Source organism: Elephantulus edwardii, unplaced genomic scaffold (genome assembly GCF_000299155.1).
Source record: "Elephantulus edwardii isolate Elephantulus edwardi_28Jun2011 unplaced genomic scaffold, EleEdw1.0 scaffold00176, whole genome shotgun sequence".
NCBI classification, from domain to species: domain Eukaryota; kingdom Metazoa; phylum Chordata; class Mammalia; order Macroscelidea; family Macroscelididae; genus Elephantulus; species Elephantulus edwardii.
This window is the reverse complement of record NW_006399926.1, coordinates 3,823,957-3,833,733: the sequence shown is the minus strand read 5'-3', so window position 1 is coordinate 3,833,733 and position 9,777 is coordinate 3,823,957.

Here is a 9,777-nt window from a genome sequence, read left to right as displayed (position 1 = left end):
CATGGGATAGCAGTCTAAAGGTCAGTTTTGTCTCATGCTGGATCTCTGGGTCCCTGATGCAACGGTTATTCTCTTCTATAAGTCTCGCCGGCACAAGAATCTCTGGTCCTGAATGGTGTGCCACATTCTCTTACTTCTTTGCTAGAGGTGAGATTCTCAAAATCTGCCACTGAATCAGCTCAATTTGGTGGTGAGACTAGCCAATCTGCTTGTGGATAGGCTAACACACTCTATTTCCTGCCCATCCAAATGGCAAAGTCAAAATATGTTCTCACCCATCCACATGGCAAAGTCAATGGCTAAGAAAGTCTACCCCCTCACCCCAAGTACAGTGTACTTAATTAATGGTTCACAAGATAGACTCTCTAAGCCATTCTCCTTTCTAAGAGGTACTGAATGGAAACTGTGTCAAGGATGTGAGATTCTCACTTGGTGGGGGAGTTGGCTCTCTCTCTCTCTCTCTCTCTCTCTTCTAGTTCTGTTGCTGAGCTGGTGGTCCAAGGGGCTCTTATTCTTTGGAGGCCATGTGAACCATGAGGTCGACCAACCTTTTGCTGTAGCCAAATTCATTGTCATACCAGGAAATGAGTTTGACAAAAGCATCATAGGTAGAAGAGTGGGTATCACTGTTAAAGTCACAGGAGACAACCTGGTCTTCAGTGTATTCCAGAATGCCTTTTAGAGGTCTTTCTCATCCCTGCTTTACTTCTTTCTTGATGCCATCATATTTGACAGCTTTCTCCAAACAGCAGGTCAGATCCACAACTGACACATCAGGGATGGGAACAAGGAAAGCTTTGCCAGTAAGTTTCGCATTCAGGCCAAGGATGACCTTGTCCCATGGCCCTAACAGCAGGAAAGCCATTTTGAACAATAAACCCTTAGCACCACAGGATCATAACAAATTATGGCTAACCTTGAGAAGAATGGGAATTCCTGAACCCTTAAATGTGCTTATGCAAAACATCTTAGACCAAGAGGCTATTAGGCAAACAGACCAAGGGAACACTACATGATTTAAACTCAAGAAAGTTGTGCATCAGAATTGTATCCTTTCTCTGTATCTATTGAATCTGTATGCTGAACAAATTAATCAAGAAGCTGGACTCCATGAAGAAGAATGTGGGATCAGGACTGGAGGAAGACTCAAGAACAACCTGCATTAAGCAGATGACATGAACTTGCTTGCTCAGTGAGAACTTGAAGTGCTTGCTGCAGAGGATCAAAGACTACAGCCTTCAATATGGATTACATCTCAGTATCAAAAAAGCAAAAGTTCTTACCACTGGACCAATAGGCAATATCATGATAGATGGAGAAAAGATTGAAATTACCAATGATTTCATCTTACTTGGATCCACAATCAATGCCCTTGGTATCAGCAGTCAGGAGATCAGCAAATATATTACATTGGGAAAGTCTGTAGTCAGGACCTCTCCAAATTACAGAGGAGCAATGACTTCTATTTGAAGACTAAGCTGTGCCTGATCAGGCCATAGTCTTTTCAGTCACTTGCTATGTATCTGAAAATGGGACAGTGAATAAGGATGACAGAAGATGAATGTATGCCTTTGAGCTGTGGCACTGGAGAAGACTACTAAATATCCCATGGAATTAAAAAAGAACAAGTAGATATGTCTTGGAAAAGTACAGCCAAAGTGCTCCTTGGAGGCAGAGATGACAGCTTTATCTCACATACTTTGGGCATGTTGCTAGGAGAGACTAGTCCCTGAGGAGGGATGTCATACTTGGAAAATGGATGGTTAGCCAAAGAGAGGAGGACCTTCAACCAGATAGAGTGACACAGGAACTGCAGTAATGGGCTCAAGTATGTAATAAATTATGAGGATGTCACAGGCTAGGACAGGGTTCAGTTCTGTTGTTCATAGGGTTGCTATGGGTCATACTGGGCTCTATGGCACCGAACAACAACAACTCCCAAGATAGAATGAAAGATAATTTACTTAGGTGGAGATGAGAGGGCATTCTGAAATAAGCAAGCCCCAAAGTACAAGGAGCTCTGGTGGCCTTGTCGCAGGCAGCTGTGCTGCAATCACGAAGGCATGCAGTTTGAATCCAGAAGCTGCTTTATGGGAGAAGGATGGGCAGTCTCCTTTCAAGCAATTAACTGTCTCTGAAAACCCACCGGAGAGTCAGCTATGGGTTGGTTCTGACTCGACGGTAGAAAAAAAACAACAAAGTACAGGGATTTGGGGAAGAAAGGCTTAAAACAGGAAGGAAGGGCAGGAAAAGAAGACAAGGGATGAGGAGGAGCCTTCCTATATTGGGCAAGAATGTAGAGCTATTGCCATTGGTGCCATGGCCTGAAGTCCCAGGTAACCTCCACAGCCTCCCTTTCTGGAGGCCAGTGTATCAATATACTGTCAAATAATTAAGCAATATGACAATCAAGTGCAACTGTTGCTCTCTCCCAGGCCAGAGAAAGAAGAGTGAAGATAATAAAAATGCATGGAAACAACTGGTCCCAAGTACTAATGAACTACCAGACTGCAGCCTCTAGGACTCTACAACCAGTAAAACTGGTTCTGTAGCCTCAGAAACCCAGTGGAAGGTCACCATGGCCGACTTGATGGTAGAGGTTAAGATTTAAGATGAGCAGTAATATTGGAGAGGTACTCCCTCTTCGGCGTGACCTATCAAACAGCATAAAAAAGCAGTGTTTACCTAGAGATAAAGCTCAAAATGCAGGAAGGGATAGGTCGAAAGGTAACTGGAAGTGAGAATCACAGAGTGAGACTGCTGTTAAATTGTGGAGATTGCAATCAATGTGCTAAAACAAAATCTATGTGAATGGTGAATGGAACATAATTAGCTCTATAAACTTGTAATAAAATATTTTTTTAAAGATGAACCTTAAAAATCTTTGACCCGGTGATTTCACTTGGAAGTTATTAAAGGGTCATGCCACTATTAAAATTGTTATAAAAGAATACTTACTGGTACTGAGAGATATTTGAGGAATATTAAATAATAAAAGAAGACTACAAAGTTATAGCATGTTTCTTTTTTAGAGATAAAAATCCATATGATTTGGTTATATACCCAATAAAAGTGCATACATTTGTGCACCAAAAGCATGAACAAAAATGGTCACATGAGTATTGTTTTTTAATAGTGGCCCCCAATAGGAAATAACCCAGATAGCCATTCATGGCTAAACAGTGACAAATTTGCACAGTGAGATACTCTACAGCAATGAAACACCTGAACCACAACTATGTTCAACAACATCCATGATCCTCACACAATGTTAAACCAAAGGATTATATATAGTTTATATAATTTATATTATAAATTTATATTAAAATTTATGACATTTATATAAAAAAGAAGACAAAACAAATGTATGCTTTTAGAAGTCTGAATACTTGCCACTTGATTTTTTAGTTTTAGTGGGTTTCATTATTTTTTGTTATTGTGGTATAATACATAGGACAAAAGTGAGCATTTTAAAGCATACAGATCTGTGTCATGAAGTATGTTCACAGTGTGGCATAGCCGTCTCCATTCCCCAGCACTTGACTCTTATCCCAGGTAAACACCATGTCCATTATGCTGTTTTTCTTCTTTCCCTTCACGTGGTTATTTTTAAAAATAAGGTAATAATGACTGGTAGTTACACAATGTGGACTTTTTGATAATACACTATTTTTTAAAAAAATTGTTCAGGTTTATATGTTGTTGTTATGTACCATCAAGACACTTGTGACTCATAATGACCATTTGGTTTTTTATTTGTTTTTTTTTAAAATTAGTTTTAATGAAAATTTACAGAGACTTTGGATTTCCATTCATTCATTGTTGCACTTTTCTCCATGCCCACCTCTCCCCCCAGTACACTCTTCTCTTAAAGTAAAGGAAAAATTCTTTCATTGTTTTACAATCCCTTCCCCCAAGTCCACTCTACTATGCAGTCTTCGTTCTGGACTCCTGTCATGACAATAATACCTAATCACATATCCCTTTTAAACCGTTTTCTCCCTCATCTGTTTCAATGCAGTATACTTTATTTATCCCATTTTTTTTAGTCTTCCCCCAACCTCGATGTCAGTCTCGCCTTACAACTTCAGCACTATGCAGTATTTGTCCCTTTGTGACTGAGATATTTCACTCAGCATAATGTCTTCCAGGGTCACCCATTTTTTATATTTCATGAGTTCCTTGTTTTTCAACGCAGCATAGTGTTCCATTGTGTGAATAAAGCACAGCTTCTTTATCCATTCATTTGTTGATGGGTTATAGTGACCTTTTGTACAACAGCCCTGAAACCTGCTCTATCCTGTGCCAACCTTATTGTCTCTGATACACCCACCTGTATTACCCCAGTCACTGAATCAACCCATCTTATCCAGGGTCTTCCTCTCCTGCACTGTCCCTCCACCCTCCCAAGCATTACATTCCTCTTCAAGGATTGGTGCCTCCTTGCAACATGTCCAAATTAGATGAAACCTCACAATCCTTTCCTCCAAGGAGCAGCCTGGTTTCCCCCAGTTGACACACGATTGCAACAATAACTCACACATAGCATCAATTATGAGGATAGCATTGGATTAGAGAATGTTTTCATTCTGTTGTATAAAGAGTCCCAGTGGTTGGAGCAGACTTAATAGCACACAACAACAACATGCTAAAAAATTATATCCATAAGCACTCACTAAGTCATGCCAAGAAATTAGGAGGACAACCACCTGACTGGGAGAGATCCATATTTGTTCCCATTCCAAAGAAAGGTGACCCGAGAGAGTGAGGACATTATTAAATATAATTATTATCACATGCAAGGTTCTGCTGAAAATGATGAAAAAAAAATGACTGGAACAGCACCTCAACAGAGAACTCCCAGATGTGGAGGCTGGGTTTAGAAGAGGCCATGGTACTAGAGATATCATAGCTAATGTCAGATGGATCTTGGCTGAAAGCAGAGAGTACCAGAGGAATGTCTATCTGTGTTTCCTTGGCTATGCAAAGGAATTTGACTGTGTAGATCACAACAAACTGGATAACTCTGAGAAGAATAAGAATCCCAAGACACTTGTTTGTGCTTATGTGAAACCTATACTTGGACAAGAAGGCAGTCATCAGAACAGAGCGAAGAAACACTTCATGGTTCAGATGCGGGAAGAGTATACACCAGGGATGTGTCCTATCTCCATGCCTTTTCAATCTATATGCAAAACAGATCATCTGGGATGCTGGGCTTTATGAGGAGGAATGTGGCATCAGGATTGGAGGAAGACTCATCAAGAAACTGAGTTATGCAGATGACACAACCCTGCTTGATGAAACTGAAGAGGACCTGAAGCACTTGCTGCAGAAAGTCAAGGACTGCAGCCTTCAATATGGATTGAAGCTCACCATCATGAAAACAAAGATTCTTACCACTGGGCTGATTTGCAGCATCATGATAGATGGTGAAAAGATTGAGATTGTTAACAGCTTCAGTTTGCTGGCACTAGCTGCCAGAAAAATCAAAAGATTAATTGCATTGGGAAAGTCGGCTGTCAGGGACTTCTCCAGAGTACTGAAGTGCTACAATGTTAGTCTGGAGGCTAAAGTGCACCTGATCCAGGCCATGGTCCTCACAATGACTTGCTATGCATCAGAAGGCTGGACAATGACCAGGGATGACAAAAGGAGAATTTATTCCTTTGAGCTGTGGTGCTGGAGAAGAGTACTGAATACACCATGGACTGCTAGGAGAACAAACAGGTCTGTGCTGGAGAGGGTGAAACAAAGCTGTTCTTTGGAGGCAAGGATTCTGAAGCTCCATCTGACATACTTTGGGCATGTTGCAAGGAGGGACCAGTCCTTGGAGACGGACATCATGCTTGGGAAGGTGGGGGGACAGTACAAGAGAGGAAGACCCTAAATAAAATGGATTGACTGAGTGACTGGAGTGATAGGGTACGTGTGTCAGAGACAAAAAGGTTGGCTCAGGATAGAGCAGTGTTCAGCAGGTGACTTGATGGCACATAACAACAACAATAGTAACAACAACATATATGTTGTTGTGTGCCATAGATTGGGAATCGACCCATAGTTGACCCTCCAGCAGGTTTTCAGAGGCAGTTAATCATAGTTAAGAGCAGCTGGTGGATTCGACTGATGCCTTCAGGATTTTAGCGCAGATTCTCACCACTAGGCCACCAGAGCTCCTTGTGTGTGTGTGTGTGTGTGTGTGTGTGTGTGTGTGTGCACATACACATATTTGAGTACAGACACACACACACACACACCCTTTGGGTATGCTGTAAGGACTGGGCCAATGCTTGGACATAACGCTTAGAAAGGGTGGAGGGTGAGGGTAAGTGAGGAAGACCCTCAGCAGGATGGATAGGCACAGTGATTTTTGCAGGGGGCTTGAGCACTATCAGAGATTAATAATGAGGGTGGCATAGGACAGGGCAGAGTTCAGGCTGTCCACAGGGTTACTGAGTTGTAGTCAACTCCATAGCACATTACAACAGTAACAACAGCAGCACACATATATATAAATTTCAAATATATATACATATATAATTTTTTAATGTTCTAAGTATATATAAATAAATCTGAAAATGCAATGCCTCTCTCCAACAAAAAGTAGAATTATTAATCTATTTCATATTTACTTTGTTTTGTTTATTTGAGTTTTCCAAGTAGTCTTTATAAACATTTATTATTTTGGTAGTAAAAAATTAATTAAAATATTTTAAAGGAAAAGAATATTACCATTCTTTTAAAGACGAAGATAGTATTCCTTACCATCAGAAACAATGAGAATGTCCAACCAAAACTTTGCTCATTGACTATTTCCCCCCAAAACCGATCTAGTCATTCATTGCCTTGCCTGACACTGGACCTGACCTGTCTCCCAGTCTTGTGGTTATGAGGAGTGTATGGGGGTGGACAAGATGAGGAGGGAGAGATTTCACCCTTCCTTGGCTACTGGGTGGCTGTGTTCAAAACACACAACTCTGTGCTAGCTTGGAACTGGAGAACTAAACTTAAAGCAAAAGTCAGGGAACTTGAGAAAATTTTAGAGACCAAGGTGAACAGGCTCGCTGGTCTGGCTTGGAGGGAGTGTGAAAGCAGTCAAGGTTTTTTTAGCAAGGAAATGACTTCTAGTTCATCATCCCAGGGATGAGCAACCACTTGAGAAAGAATTGTCCATAAGAGGGAACTTTCACAGCCTTCCTCATCCAATTCCAGCTACCATAAGAAGAATGTAGTAAGTCCTATCCACATGTGAAGCTTGCCATTGTCCCATTCAAGAATTTGGAATGCCTTTTAGCCACCCTTGCCCTTATTGCCTTTCTCATCTTTCCAATATCAAATTTTTACTTCCAGGTCTTCAGGCCTCTTAACCTCTCCCTCTTTTATGCTTCCATAGCATCTTGTTTATATCTCTACTACAGCAGTCACCACTTGCCTACCTACCACCACTGTCATCAGACAAACTTTATACTACAGAATAGAACTGCCCCTTATCCTTATGAATCAGGGTAAAATCTCTCTCAGGGAGTAGTGATAGGGAATGGCAAAGGACACACTGACAAAGGAGATTAATCAGAACTGGTTTTGACAAGCACTGTGGCAATGGGACGATTAAAACAGACTTTCAAGGAATATTCAACCTGAATCCTTCTGATCATATGGAGATTTTTGAAATTATTTCTTTGAGTTTATTATGTTTAATTTGTTTGTTTGTATATAAAGGATGCTCATCTAGATGATAACATAATTATGATAAAAACAAAAGGGGGGAAATGTGGGAAGCCAATACTAAATATTTGTAATAAACGGAATGCTATTTTAAAAAATGGAAAAAAAATAAATTAGTGAAGAAAAAAGAAAAAGAACTGCCCCTTAGAGAAGCAGATGACCTCATCTTTCTTCCCCAGAGTGGCTCGTGGATGAGAACTATTGATCTTCAGTTAGAATCCCAATGCGTAATCCATCATGCCACCAGACTCCTTCTCACATTATATAATAATTTTTATTGTATATCTTTGCTATCAGATTTGTTGTTGTTATATACCATCAATTTGGAGCTGACTCATAGCTGAGACTCTAGTGAATTTTCAGAGGCAATTAAGATGGGGCCAGTCTTGAAAAAGGACATCATACTTGGAAAGGTGGAGGGGCAGCAAAGGAGGGGAAGACCTTCAATGATACGGATTGACACAGTGACTATTATGGTGGGCTCAGGTGTGTCAGAGATGATGAGTATGGCACAGGATAGGGCAGGGTTCATATCCATTGTCCATTGGGTTGTAGATGTCATCACTATGAGTCTACTGGACAACCTTTAACAACAACAACAAATAATTGCATTGTGACTTCCCATCTTCCTCCCTCAGAGTAGCTGGTAGATTTGAACTGCATGTCTTTGGAACGACAGTACAGTTCCTCACCACCAGGCCACCAGAGCTCCCTCTGCTATCAATTATTATCTCTCTCATAGCTGATATTAAGTCTTTTTTAAAAATTGTTATTTTAATGAAAGTTTACAGAAAGGTTGGATTTTCATCCATTCATTGATGCAGACTTTCCTTCCTTATTCCCTCCCCCCAGTCACTTTGTAATGCACTTCTTATTCCAGATTGTTGTCATACATGTAATGTCTAATCATACATTATTTTAAGACAGTCTTCCCCTTCATCTGTTCCAGTGCAATGTTCATTATCTATTCACTCTATTCCTGTTCTTCACTCCCACCCCACCCATGTCAATCCTATTTTATAACATTGGCCTTATGCAGTGTTTCCCTTTTGTGATATTTCACTCAGTATAATGTCTTTCAGACTCATCCATTTTGTGCAGTGTTTTATTATTTCACTAGTTTTCATTGCTGTGTAATAGTCCAGTGTGACTATACCATAATTTTTTTCTTGTTTCTTGATTTGTTTCCATTTGTTTCTTGATTGATAATTGGGCTTCTTCCATCTCTTTGTCATTGTGCATAATGCTACAGTAAACATGGGTGTGCATACATCTGTTTGTATTACAGCTCTGACTTCTTTATTGGGTATATTCCCCATAGTGGAATTGCTAGGTCAATTGGTTTTTCTAAATTTTTAAGAAAGTGCCAGACTGCCTTCCCTAGTGCTTGCACCATTTTACATTCCCACCAGCAATAAGTGAGAGTCCCAATCTCTCCACATCCTCTCCAGAATTTGTTTGCTGCCCTGTTGAACTTTGCTTTTGTTGCTAGGATGAGATATCTCACTGTTGTTTTGATCTAAATCTCTCTGATAGCTAGGAACTTTGAACATTTTTCCATGTGTTTTTTTGGCCATCATAATTTCTTCTTTGGTGAGGTATCTATTCATATCTTGTGCCAATTTTGTGAATGGGTTGTCTGGCTTTTTCTTGTTGAGGTGCTGAAATATTCTATCAATTTTAGACATGAGTCCCTTATCAGATATGTCATTGCCAAATATTTTTCCCCAGTCTGTGGTTTTCCTTTTTATCCTGTTGGAAGATTTGTTTGATGTGCATAGGGATTTGATTTTTAAAAGTTCTCATTCATCTATTTTATCCTCTCCTTGTTGTAGGTTTTTCATTATGCTTGGATGTCTTTTCATGCTGTGGAAATGACAGTCTCTTTAATGCTGCTGCAAAATTGGATCACCATCTGCAGAAAACTGAAGCAAGACCCAAACCTCAGACAATACACAAAACCCAATTCAAGGAGGATCAGGAACCTAGGAGTAAACCAAAAACTAAATAAACTCATCAGAGAAAAAGTAGGAGGTTGTCTTTTTATCACTA